Source organism: Pituophis catenifer, unplaced genomic scaffold, assembly GCF_029215685.1.
Source record: "Pituophis catenifer annectens isolate HBS135680 unplaced genomic scaffold, rPitCat1.0.hap2 SCAF_5, whole genome shotgun sequence".
Classification (NCBI taxonomy): domain Eukaryota; kingdom Metazoa; phylum Chordata; class Lepidosauria; order Squamata; family Colubridae; genus Pituophis; species Pituophis catenifer.
In genome coordinates, this window is record NW_027256885.1 from 23,175,836 (window position 1) to 23,190,393 (window position 14,558).

A 14,558-nucleotide genomic window follows, 5' to 3' on the forward strand; every position below is an offset into this window, starting at 1 on the left:
TCTGTGTATCTTGTATTTTGTTCAATCAATCCTTATTCATCAGTTTAACATTTGTTTGCAAATTAAAATTAAAACGTATTGCATCAAACAGTACATTTTCTTAAAATTGCCTCAAAATATATTCTTCTTTATTATTTTTATCCCCTTGATATCATCCACTGTTTTAATAGCCACCTCTTGTTTTCTATTTTTATTATTTCACAACCCTTCCTGTTTTTATCCAAAAATCATATATACCTAGGCTTTTAAAGTTTATCATATATACATAGGCTTTTAAACTTTACATTTCAGTTAGTCACATTTAAATTTATCCACTTTAATTCTTCCTTTTCTTCCTTTTCCTCTCTGTCCAAAGTGCTCTATTTCAACGTTCATCAGTTCAAAGTAAAGAATTTCTGTATGTCCCTTTAAAACTTTTAAAATGTCTGATCCAAGCGTAGTGCATCAGCTTCCTGTCTTTGTTAACTACGCCACACCTAGTTTTGTCAGTCTCCATTGTTAAAATCCAAAATGTTCTTTCTTTCTTCTTTCTTCTTTCTTAAAATCATCTGGGACAGAGTAGGAATCTCCAAAATCCTTATATCCAATATTAATTTCAAGTAATCCGAGGTAAAAAGCCAATTAACATGTTTCTTTTCCACCCAGAAAGGGAAATTTCTTTAATCCACTTCTCTGTTTAATCATTACAGACTCCATGGCTATTTTGTAGCTATCCATCTCTATCTTCATTAGCTTCATTTTCTTTTAGAGGCATTAATTCTCAGGAATATCCATTTCTCCTCTCCACTCCAGTTAAAGGCACAGTCAAATTTCAGAAATTTATTAATACCAAATCATCCAGTTTAAGTTTACTGCAACAAAATTCAATTTGGGTCTTTTACCCATTTTTTTTTCCTTTTCAATCTTTAAGCCCCGCAGTCCAATAGCTGCTTTTAATTTTGGGGTCTTATTTTCCAATAATTCCAAATAGGTACGTTATTGCCTGGGTTGGTGTTACTCACCCGGCTTCTTGATTTTTGCTCTTTCTGCATCTTCTTCCTCCAGCACAATCCTTGTTCCCGATTGCCGCAGTTTCAGGGCAGCCGCTATGGCTGCCGTCCCGCTGCCGCCGGCGTGAAGGAGAAGCCTCCGGCCCCAAGGAACCCGCCCGTTCCTCTCGGCCGCCCAAGGCGTTCCTTCTTGTCCCCCTGTCCCTACAAGACAGGGGAGGTCCACAGACCTATCGGCGGCAGCTTAACTGGTCCAGAATGCGGCCGCGCGGGTGGTTATGGGTACAACCCGTTGCGCCCACGTGACACCCCCCCTGCGCAAGCTGCACTGGCTCCCAGTGGTCTTCCGGGTGCGATTCAAGGTGTTGGTTACCACCTTTAAAGCGCTCCATGGCATAGGACCCGGGTACCTTCGAGACCGTCTTCTGCCACCAATAGCCTCCCACAGGCCAGTTCGCTCCCACAGAGAGGGTCTCCTCAGGGTGCCATCGGCCAAGTCATGTCGGCTGGCGACACCCAGGGGGAGGGCCTTCTCTGTGGGAGCCCCAGCCCTGTGGAATGAACTGCCCCCGGAAATTCGTAAGATTTCTGACCTCCGGGTATTTCGCTGCGCACTCAAGACCCTATTGTTCCCCCAGGCTGGGTTAGCAAAATAATTTTAAATTGGATGTTTTAAATTTTTGGGGTTTTAAATTAAGCCAAATTTATTTAATATTTTTAAATTATTTTAAATTGATGTTTATTCTGTTTTTAATTAGGCTGTACACCGCCCTGAGTCCTTCGGGAGAAGGGCGGTATAGAAATAAAATTATTATTATTATTATTATTATTATTATTATTAACAGAGGGGATTTGGCAGGGCTCAGCGGAGCTCGCCAATTCCCCGTCTGTGTCCCTGCGGCGCCAACCGGAAGTCATGGGAAGTGTTGCTACTGTTTTATAATGCCTTGGTAAAACCACATTTGGAAGATTGCATTCAGTTTTGGCCACCACAATATAAAAAAGATGTTGAGACTCTAGAAAGCGTGCAGAGAAGAGCAACAAAGATGATTAGGGGGCTGGAGGCTAAAACATATGAAGAACAGTTGCAGGAATTGAGTATGGCTAGTCTAGTGAAAAGAAGAACTAGGGGTGACATGATAGCAGTGTTGCAATATTTGAAGGGCTTCCACAAAGAATAGGGGGTCAACCTATTTTCCAAAGCACCAGAAGGCAGGATAAGAAGCAATGGATGGAAACTAATCAACTAATATTTTGGAATGTGCACATAGACTTTGCTTCCAAAAATTTTTACATGGCTCAAATTTGGGGCCTTTCCATTCCACAGTTCATATGGAGTTTTCTCAGTTGATTTTCCTGGTAGTCGATTTTGGAGATAGCATGCGGTCATAGTTGCCTCCCCCCAGCAGTGGTGGGTTCCTCCCGGTTTGGCCCAGTTTGCGCAAGCCGGTAGCGGTGACGCTATTACATCACCAAACCGGTTCTCTTTCTTCGGGAGCTGGGCCCTCCCGCCCGCCCCTGCGTTATTCTGACCTTATATTTCTGCTGTTTTCGCCCAGGTGAGAGGTGCGGCAGAGCGGATTGCCGCACCTCAGCTGGGGAGATTTGCAATGCGCTTGCGCAAAGCGCTCGTTTGGTGTGCCTGCGAGTGAACCGAGCATGCATGTGGTGATCGTGCGCAAAGCGCGTGACCGAAGAGGCGATCGCGTGCAAAGCGCACACACAAAGTGAACTGGTAGTAAAGCCGGTTAGAACCCACCCCTGCCCCCCAGTATGTGGTTGGTATATCTGCATCAAACAGCATGGTTCTTCCACTCTCACATAGAGTATGATTCATTCTTTCTGAAACTCCATTTTGTTCTGGGCTGTATGGAACAGTAGTTTGAAATATTATGCCATGCTTTCTGAGAATCGCCTGTGTGTTTTCATATGTATATTCAGTTCCATTGTTTATGCACAAGACACTCAGAATTTTGCCAAATTTGTTGCTTACTTGAGCCAAATACTGTTAAGTTTCTCTGGTACTTCACTTTTGTTGTGTAACAGATATAGTGTAGTATACCTGGAGTAATCATCTATAAAAGTGAGAAAATACCTTTTCTTTCCTGGAGTCAATGTTATCGTTGGACCACAAAGATCTGAATGAATTAAGTGTAGAGGGTTTTTTAAGCTCTGCTGTTACTCTGCTTTGGAAAGGCTTTTCTTGTTATTTTCCCTTTTATACAGCTGGTGCATTTCATTAATTGATCACATGGACTAATTTTTATTCCACTTGCATAGTCATTCTCAATTAATTTCTTTATTATGTCAGGACTTCTGTGCTCAAGTCCTCTGTGCCATGTGTGAATGCAGTTTGAATGTTTTTCCTCCTTGGCAGTATTAACCACCTCATTGCAGTTCAACTGATACAGTTCATCTGTAGTTTTAGCCCTTAGAACAGTGGTGGGATTCTACCAGTTCAGACCAGTTCGGGCGAACCATTAGCTCCAACTTTCAGCCGTGAGTGAACTGGTTCGCTCTGATTTTGACGTGAGCCCGCCCGCCCGCCCGCCCCTGTATTATACTCACCTTTATTTCCATTTCCGAAGCCCAGCTGATCAGCGCGGCAGAGTGGATTGCCACGCCTCAGCTGTTTTCCTTGCCGGCAGCAATGTGGAAGGTGAGTTTTCTCCAAACTGTGCACACGCACGCTTAGCGATCCGGTTGTTAAACTGGTAGGATCCCACCCCTGCCTTACAAATAAGATATCCCCTTTTGTGTTGGCACAACTGTTCCCTTGGAAGGTTACTACATTGCCTTGTTTTGTGAGCTTCTTCACTGACAAAAGATTAGTTTCAAGAGCAGGGACATGCAGGACATTTTTCACAAGTATTTTTCTGGTGACACTCTGGGAAATAGGACAGTAAAGAAAACCATCTCCTATTCCATCTGATTCCATTATTTGCTCATTAGCTGTGATTTTTTTATTATTTATTAATTCAATTTGTATGCCGCCCCTCTCCGAAGACTCAGGGCGGCTCACAATGCATTTAAAATCATTATAAAAACATTTAAAAATTAAAAACATTAAAACTCATTCACACCATTCATGGCCGGATCTCGCCGGATCGCAAGAGCAAGATCAACGGCCCCAGGTCTGCTGGAAAAACCAAGTCTTCACCGCTTTTCGGAAGGCCAATAGGGTGGGGATGGTCCGGATCTCAGGAGGTAACTGGTTCCAGAGAGCTGGGGCAGCCACAGAGAAGGCCCTCCCCAGCGGGCCCGCCAGCCAACATTGTTTAGCTGACGGGATCCGGAGGAGACCAACTCTGTGGGATCTTACTGGTCGCTGGGAGCTATGCGGTAGAAGGCGGTCTCGAAGATAACCTGGCCCTGAGCCATGTAGGGCTTTAAAGGTAATAACCAACACCTTGAATTGTGACCGGAGACCAATAGGGAGCCAGTGCAGCTCGTGGAGAATTGGTGTAAAGTGGGTGTACCTAGGTGCACCCACGACAGCTCGCGCGGCTGCATTCTGGACCAACTGTAGTCTCCGAACACTTTTCAAGGGTAGCCCCATGTAGCGCGTGTTGCAATAATCTAACCGTGAGGTGACAAGGGCATGAGTGACTGTGAGGAGAGCCTCCCGATCCAAGTAGGGTCGCAATTGGTGCACCAGGCGAACCTGTGCAAAGGTCCCCCTAGCCACAGCAGTCAGATGTTGCTCTAATCTTAGCTGTGAGTCTAGGAGGACACCCAAATTGCAAGCCCGTTCTGAGGGGGACAATTTCTCCCCACCCCAGAACCAAGGATGGACAATCAACATAGTCTTTAGGAGGCAATACCCACAGCCACTCGGTCTTGTCTGGGTTAAGTCTGAGCCTGTTGACTCCCATCCAGACCCTCACAGCCTCCAGGCACAGGCACATCACATCCACCGCATCACTAAATTGACGCGGGGTAGAGATATACAGCTGGGTATCATCAGCGTATTGCTGATACCTCACCCCGTATCGTTGGATGATCTCACCCAGCGGCTTCATGTAGATGTTAAATAGGATGGGAGAGAGGACCGAGCCCTGAGGCACCCCGCAAACGAGGGGCCTAGGGGTCGACCTCTGTCCTCCTACCAACACCGACTGTGATCGACCAGAGAGATAGGAGGAGAACCACCATAACACGGTGCCTCCCACTCCCAGCTCCCAGAAGGATACCATGGTCAATGGTATCGAAAGCCGCTGAGAGGTCAAGTAGCACCAAGATGGAGGAATGACCCCCATCTCGGGCTCGCCAGAGATCATCCATCAGCGTGACCAAGGCAGTTTCCATGCTGTAGCCAGGCCTGAAGCCAGACTGAAAAGGGTCTAGATCAGTGGTTCTCAACATTCCTAATGCCGCGACCCTTTAATACAGTTCCTCATGTTGTGGTGACCCCCAACCAGGGGTGGGTTCTAAATTTTTTTACTACCGGTTCTGTGGGCGTGGCTTATTTTGTGGGCGTGGCTTGGAGGTCATGTGACTAGGTGGGTGTGGCTAGCTGGTCATGTGACCGGGTGGCCATGGCTATGTGTATAGGGACTACTCAGAGGGCTGAAAAAAGTCATTTCTGACAGGTCCTCGCACTTTTGACTGGTCCTCACACTTATGACCATCCTCATATTTATGCCCATGCAGCATTCTTAACAACCATGTCACTCATTTCACAACTGCTTCTCTTCACCATGGTGACAAGATAGGGCAAAAACGTAAAATGTGAGGACAGTCGTAAATTCGAGGACTGGTCAAAAGTGCAAGGACCAGTCAAAAATAACTTTTTCAGCCCTCTGAGTAGTCCATATGCATGAAAGGATACAGAAATAGAGTGGGATGAAGGAAGGGAAGGGAAATTAGAGTAGGAGTCAGGGTAAGAGAGGGAGGAAGAGAGGAGGAGAAGGAGAAAGGAAGAGGAAGTTGGGAGGAGAAGAAGGGGGGGGGAGAAAGTAAGAAGGAAAGAAAAGAGAGAGGTGGTAGGTTTGAGGAGAAAGATTGCTGTACAATAAAAAAGATGAAAGGGAAGAAAACCAACCCCAAACAAATATAAAGATATTAAGATAAAGAATGAATTGTTAAACTTTAAAGAATAAAAGAGAACAAATATGAATAAATAGCAATAATTAGAAACACACATACAAACATACAATGTATTTTCTTTGAACAGAGTATTTGGCCGGTTCACAAATTTAAACAGTGTTTAGTCATTTCAGTTAAATTTACAATTTCTATATTTCCTTTTTGCCATATTTATTCCTCATCTATTTTTTAAAAAAACCAATATTACCCTTCATCCTCATCTCTAATCTTAATCAAATTCAATTTTTCCCTTCTATTCTATATTATACCCCTTTGCATTGTCATCTATTTTTATATCCATCCTCACATTGGTTAATTATGTAATATAGTTGTTTAATACAAATTCAACATTTTAATATAAATCAATTAGTTATATAACTATCTTTTTTGTATATTAATCAATATGAACATGAATATTCCAATTATTTCCATGCAATCCAATTTCTTACAAATCAATTAATTATATTTACCAATAATAATAAACCAAATAATTTCCCCCATATATTCCTCCAAACCACAACTTAACCATTTCTGCTTTCAACACAATATACAATTAATAGTATCTCAATTATTACAATTCCCTAGTTAAATAGAGCTTTCTTTCTTTTGTGTTTTAAAATCTTGAACTCTCCTCTTTTGCCCTAAATTTCCCATTGTTTGCAGTTTTGCACCTACCTTTTTTGGTGAGGAAAAAGAAAAAGAAATCTCTCTCTGCCTCATTTTGTCATGTTGCAGCAAAGACCCTGCTTTACTTTCAGTTTCGCTTTTTCAGCATAGCTAGGGGAAAAAAAATCTGCTCCAGGAATTTACCTCTTTGCAGCTAGGTAGGAACAGAGCCCTCCGCAAAACAGCTGAGAGGAAATCATCTGAGAGTCGGGAGGCTGAGCCAATCAACTTATGGTAATTAACCTATGCTGAAGCTGAAAGGGGCTGTTTTTTCTATTTTTGCAGGCACCAGTCTACTCATTTGTTTTCTTTTAACACTGATCAGCTGTAGGGCGGCCCTTTGAAGCCCCACGTCAAGAATTTAAACAGTTTTTTTCCCTCTAGCCATCAGCTGGGACTCAGGAGGCAGCAATAGATTGGGAGTGGGCGGGGTATGCAAACGGCCACCGGCGATCCAATAGAGGCAGAGGGTGAGGGTGAGGGTGAGTGAAGGCGTGGGGGGGGGGCGAGAGAGGGCTTTGGCCACCCCTGTGAAATGGCCGTTTGACCCCCAAAGGGGTCGCGACCCCCAGGTTGAGAACCGCTGGTCTAGATAATCCGTTTCCTCCAATGACCGCAGGAGCTGAAGTGCCACCACTTTCTCTACAACCTTTCCCACAAAGGGTGGGTTGGAGACTGGACGAAAGTTCTTTAATTCTGCTGGATCCAGGGAAGGCCTCTTGAGGAGGGGCCTTACAACCGCCTCCTTTAATGGTTGCGGGAAGGCCCCTTCCCTCAAGGACATGTTAACTAAAGCCTGGAGCCAGCCTCGTGTCACCTCCCTGCTGACCAAAACCAGCCAGGAGGGGCATGGGTCCAACAAACAAGTGGAGGAACTCATTGCTCCTACAGCCTTGTCCACTTCCTCAGGAGTCACCGGCTCAAACTCATCCCACACAATAGGACTAAGACCTGCCCCGTCATCTTGGTCGTAATTGCCTAATCAGAGTCCAGGTCCATCCGAATCTGAGCGACTTTATCCGACAGAAACTGCACAAACTCCTCAGCTCTACCCTGCAAGGGCTCCTCCACTCCCCCTACATTAAGGATGGAGCGAGTCACCCTGAATAGGGCGGCTGGGCGCGAATCCACGAATGCAATAAGTGCGGAAAAATGCGAACATTTTGCCGCCCGTATCGCCACTAAATAAGTCCTAATAAAGGCTCTTAAGAGTGTTCGGACAGATTCGGAGTTACTGGTCCTCCAGTGTCGCTCTAGATGTCTCTTCTGGCACTTCATCTCCCGGAGCTCCTCGGTAAACCAGGGAGCTTTCCTGGATCCACCGCCATGGAGAGGTCGCAAAGGCGCAATCCAGTCCAGTGCCCCAGATGCCGCCCTATTCCAGGCAGCCACCAGGGACTCAGCCGGACTGTGGACAAGGGAGTCAGGTATCTCCCTAAGCTCCTTCTGGAACCCTTCAGGGTCCATTAGGCACCTGGGGCAGAACCACTTAATCGGTTCTGCCTCCCTGCGATGGAGGAGTAGTGTCCTGAAGTCTAACCTCAGCAGGAAATAATCTGACCACGACAAGGGAGGAGCATCTATACCCCTTAATTCCAGATCATATCTCCACTGCCCCGAGAGAAACACCAGTTCAAGTGTGTGTCCCCCCTATGAGTTGGACCCTGAACTACTTGGGTCAGGTCCATGGTTGTCATGGAAGCCATGAACTCCTGAGCCGCATCTGAGGATTCGCCAAGTGACGGCAAATTGAAGTGCCCCAGTACCATAAGCCTGGGGAACTCCACCGCCAGCCCAGCTACCGCCTCTAGCAGCACAGGCAGGGCTGTTGTAACGCAGCTGGGAGGCAGGTACGTCAGCAGCAAGCCCAACTGAACCCCTGAATCCAACCTCAAAAGGAGAGACTCACACCCAACAATCTCAGGGGCAGGGATCCTGCGAGGGCAAAGACTCTTCTGGACAATGGCTGCCACTCCTCCACCCCTTTTCTGGAGTCGCGGCTGATGCAATATCTGGAACCCGTCTGGGCACATCTCTGAGAGGGGCACACACCCCTCCTGGCCCAGCCAGGTCTCAGTTATGCATGCCAGGTCAGCCCCCTCCTCCAGGATTAAGTCCCGAACGAGGGGGGCCTTGTTAACAACAGACCTGGCATTAAACAGCAGCAGCCTGAGGCCAGGGCCCTGACATCCCGAGTCACCAGGTATACAAGGCGAGCCAGGTGAACCAGAACCAGAGGGGCCGGAACAAGTAATCACTTTGAGACAGCGAGTCTTAGTTCCCTGAGAGCGGCCTACCCCTCGGCTCCCACCATATCTACCTCTCCCGGTCATAACCGCAATACTCTGGCTCTCCAACACTCCAGATATCCCCTCCCCCACCTCAATGGCCCCCCTCCTCCCCGGCAGGCAAGGCACCCCACTCATTCCGAGCCGAGGTTTTTCTGTTTTACTCTGCTCAAGGTGAATAAAGAAATTTCTGTCATTTGTTATGTGACTTGTAGCTTCTGAATCAACACACCATGCCTGCAAAGATGAGATGCAATTTTTGGATTGAAAAACATATTTATAGATATGAAACCTGAATTGTTTTTATTAGGAATACTGGACCTGAAAATGAAAAAAAACCTTCAATACATTATATTGCAAATACTTACCGCAGCAAGAATCACATTCACAAAAAATTGGAAACAAAAAAATATACCGTCAGACGAAACTGTAATAAGGAAAATTCTAGAATGCGCAGAGATGGATAAAATGACTATGGGGTTGAAAGAGAGAGAGGATTCAGACTATTATGAAATATGGAATAAAATGTACAGTTGTCTCGAAAACAGAAATCAGAACAAGAAATGTTTAACTTAATATTGATGAAACTTAAAGTAACTGAACAACATTAAATAAAGAGAGGTAAATATAAACGAATATAAATGTGTAGATAAGAACAAATGAATATTATAATGTGTATATATATATATATGTTGGAGTAATGCGATTATTCTACTATTGAGTAGTAAATAGAAATGATAGAATAGAGAACTACAAAAGCAAAGTACGTAAGTTGATACGAAATGCTGTAAAATTACCATTAATGTTATGTAATGTTCAATACGTTATGTTCTGACATGTTTTGTTTTTATATATGTGTTTGTTTTTGTGTTGTTTTTAAAGACAAACTGTTTAATATTTTTTTTTTTAAAAAAGAAAAACATATTTATTATCTGAAGCAATATCAGTTTCTTCCTTCATACTTTTGGCCTTTAATAGCTTATATAAAACCTTATAAATCCTTAGTAAGACCACACCTGGAATACTGCATCCAGTTTTGGACATTACAAAAAAGATGTTGAGATTTTGGAAAAAGTGCAAAGAAGAGCAACTAAGATGATTAAAGGCCTGGAGACCAAAACATATGAAGAACGGTTGCAGGAATTGGGTATGGACAGTCTAGAGAAAAAAAGGAGTAGGGATGACATGATAGCAGTATTCCAGTATTTGAGGGGCTGCCACAAAGAAGAGGGGGTAAACTTGTTTTCCAAAGCACCAGAGGGCAGGATAAGAAACAATGGATGGAGACTAATCAAGGCGAGAAGCAATCTGGCATTAAGGAGAAACTTCCTAACAGTGAGGACAATTAACCAGTGGAACAGCTTGCCTTCAGAAGTTGTAGGGGCTTCATCACTGGAGGTTTTTAAGAAGAGACTGGACAGCCGCCTGTCTGAAATGGTATAGGGTCTCCTGCTTGAGCAGGGGATTGGACTAGAAGACCTCCAAGTTACCTTCCAGCTCTATTCTGATTGACCAGTTTAGTTTTTGTATTCTAGCTTTCCAGATTCTGCAATCTGCGTTTCTTGCACACAAAGCATTCACATTTCTTGCTGCATGTAACTGTTTTTATTCCTATTTTTCATCTTTAAAGCAGACTCTGCTTTAAATATTCGGTACAATATATCTATGTTACATTCTGGGGGAGGCAGAACAACCTAATTTACATTTGTAAATCAATTAGGTCTATCCGACCTCACTTTACTTGTATAATATAAATTCTTCAATAAATACAATTCCTAATCTGGTTTGGGATTATAGTTTTCTCTTTGATAGCCAAATATATAGTTTTTCCCAAGATAAACATGTTTGTGTTTGGTCTCTATCTTTCAGTTTTTAGTCAATTTATCTGCTTTCGCGCAATCCAAAATCATATATATATATATATATATATATATATATATATATATATATATATAATTTTTTATTGTTTAAGAATTACGGTACAATTTCACTATTTCCGGTTACATGGTGTTAATATACATATACAGTTATGCCTTTCCATTATTTTTTTTATTATTTTTTTATTGAAAAAGTTTTACAATTACATTTTCTCCCCAATTTCCCCCCCAACCCTCCCTGACCTCCCTAACCCTCCCTAACCCCCCCTAACCCTCCCCTCCCCCCATGACTTCCACAAAATATAATCCAAATCAAAATCCCCTTTTTATAAAACTTGAACCCCTCCACCCCCTGTATATTTTTCACATCTTCACAAAATTCTATTATTCTATCCCTATATAATACTTTCAGTTAAAAGCTATCTGATATTTCCTAGTTTGATATTTATTCTGCACATAATCTATCCACTTTTTCCACTCCCATACATAAGTCTCTTGTGAGCGATCTTTTAAATATGCTGAAATCTTCGCCATCTCTGCAAAACTGGCCATCTTCAAAGTCCATTCTTCAATAGTGGGCATAGCTTCATTTTTCCAATATTGACCTATCAGTAATCTCGCTGCTGTTATCATATACAATATCAACTTTGTTTCACCCAATGTAAAACCCTTAACTATACCCAATAAAAACAATTGTGGAGAAAACTGAATTTTTTTCTTCAAAACATTCTGCATAACCCACCAAATTTTTATCCAAAAAGCCTTCACTTTCTTACAAGTCCACCACATATGATAATATGTGGCATCTAGACAATCACATCTCCAGAATTTTGGTTGAACATTAGGGTACATGCACGACAATTTCTTAGGATCTAAATGCCATCTATAAAACATTTTATAAAAATTTTCCCTCAAATTCTGTGACTGTGTAAATTTAACATTCTGAACCCATATTTTTTCCCATGTTTCCAACATCACTGGTTCTGCAAAATTTTGTGCCCACTTTATCATACAATCTTTAACCAATTCAGTTTCTGAATCCCTTTCTAACAAAACATTATATACCCTTTTAATATGCATTGGACCTTTCTCTTTTATATGTCTAACCAATTCTTCCTCATGCATCATTATACCAGTTTTTTGGTCCTCTTTCCATCTCAATTGAAGTTGATTATACTGTAACCAGGTTAAATTAATCCCTTCTTCCAACAGCGTTTCTAAAGTCTTCAGTTGCCATCTGCCCGCATCTGTAAAAAGAACTTCTTTATATAAAAACCCCCCGAGTGACATTATATTTGTATTCCACATGATATGACCAAGATCCAGCCATAACGGTATTTTGTAATCCCATTTGAGTCGGTGCTTCTTCCAAACTCTCATCAAAGAGTTTATAAGTATGTGGCTTTTGAATACTTTATCCACTTTGTTCTCATAAAATAAGTAAGCATGCCAACCAAATTCAAGATCAAAACTTTCTATATTCAATATTCCAGTCTTTTTCCTTCCAAACCAGTCACTTGCTTGCGTCAAAGCTGCTGCTTCATAATATAATTGTAGGTTTGGAAGTTTAAGACCTCCCCTTTCTGGAACATCTTGCATAATTTTCAGTTTAACTCTCGGCTTTTTCTCATTCCAGACAAACTTGTTCAGTCCTCTTTGCCATTCTCTCAATTGTTTATCACTTTTAAGCACCGGAATCATTTGAAACAAAAAAAGAAATCTTGGCAAAATGTTCATTTTAACTGCTGCTATTTTTCCAAGTAGAGACAGCTGCAGTTTTTTCCAGGTCTCCATATCTTTCTGTACCTCTCGCCACAACATCTCATAATTATTTTGAAACAGTTTCATATTTGATTCTGCAACCTGAACTCCTAGATATTTAACCTTTGGTACTATCTCAAAACCTGCCTTGCTTTCAAGTTCCTGTTTTCGATCTTGTGTCATATTTTTAACTATCATCTTAGTTTTTTTCTGGTTCAGTCTAAATCCTGATACTATACCATATTGTTCTATAATGTCTTTCATCTGGATTATTGATTCCATCGGCTGTGTTAGGGTAACAACCAGATCATCTGCAAATGCCCTTATTCTGTAATCCTCTTGCCTTATCACTATTCCTTTCAAGGTGCTCGAGTCCCGTATTGTATTCAACAAGACTTCTAATGTTAAAATAAATAACAATGGGGATAACGGACAACCTTGTCTTGTTCCTTTTTCAATATTAAAGTCTGTTGTCAAACTTCCATTAATAATAATCTGTGCCTTTTGTTCTTGATAAATTGCTGAAACCGCCTGCATGAATTGATCCCCAAAGTCCATCTTTTTTAATGTCTTTAATAGAAAGTCCCAATCCACTCTATCAAAGGCCTTCTCCGCATCCAAGAAAACCAGCACTGCAGGGATCTGTTTATTCTTCTCAAGATATTCCAGTAAATCTATAACTTGCCTTACATTGTCCTTCATATATCTGCCTTCTATAAATCCCGCTTGATCACAATGAATCACCTCTTGAATAACTGGCATCAACCTGTTGGCTAGTACTTTTGCAAATATTTTATAGTCATTATTCAGAAGAGATATTGGTCTAAAATTCTCAGGTTTTTAGGACCTACTTGCTCTTTCGGTATCAATGAAATATATGCTGTTTTCCATGATGGGGGTATTTTACCCCCTTGTTGTATACTACAAAATAGATCTTTAAGATGTTCAATCATTTCTGCTTGTAAAGTTTTATAGTACACCGCGGTTAAACCATCCGTCCCAGGAGCTTTAGCTGTTTTCAATTGTTTAATTGTGGCAATAATCTCCTCAGCTGTTATAAGATGATTCATTCTCTCCTTTTGTTGGCTAGTGATTTTTGTAACTCTTTTATTTTCTAGATATTTCTCTATAAGTCCATTCTGTATATCATCTTTGGCATATAATTTAGTATAATAATCTACAAAAACTTCTTTAATTAATTTTTGTTGAGAAATTTCCTTCCCTCCAGTATCAATACTATCAATGATTCATGTACTCTGCCTCTTCCTTAGTGTGTAAGCCAACCATCTGCCTGGTTTATTAGCGTTGCAGAATGTGTTATGTTTCGCAAATTGTAGATTTGTTGCTGTTTGTTCCGCCATAACCATTTGAAATTGCTCTTTCAGAAGTTTTATAGCTCCTCGTATTCTTTCATCTGTTGGGTTTTTTATAAGTAACTGTTCTTTATTCTTTATTTCTGCTTCCATTTCAGATCTTTTCTTTTGTCAATTTAATTTGTGTTTAGAGTTCATATGGATGAGTACCCCTCTCATATACGCTTTACTCGCATCCCACACGATTTCAATAGGGGTACCCTTATTCAAGTTTATTTCAAAAAATTCTTTCATCTGCTTTTTAAGTTCTGTTATGTTCTTTTCATATCTAAACAGATTTTCATTTAATCTCCATGATCTTCTCTCTCTCTCTCTCTTTCCCATCTCAATTTCTATCCATACCGGGCTATGGTCAGTTAAAGTCCTTGGAAAAATCTTTGTTCTTTTTGTTTTTACAAGTAGGTCAGCTGATAGTAAAATAAAATCAATCCTAGAAAAGGATCTGTGTCTATCTGAAAAAAAAGTAAAATCCAATTCTTTTGGCTTATGTATTCTCCAAATATCTTTTAATTCCAA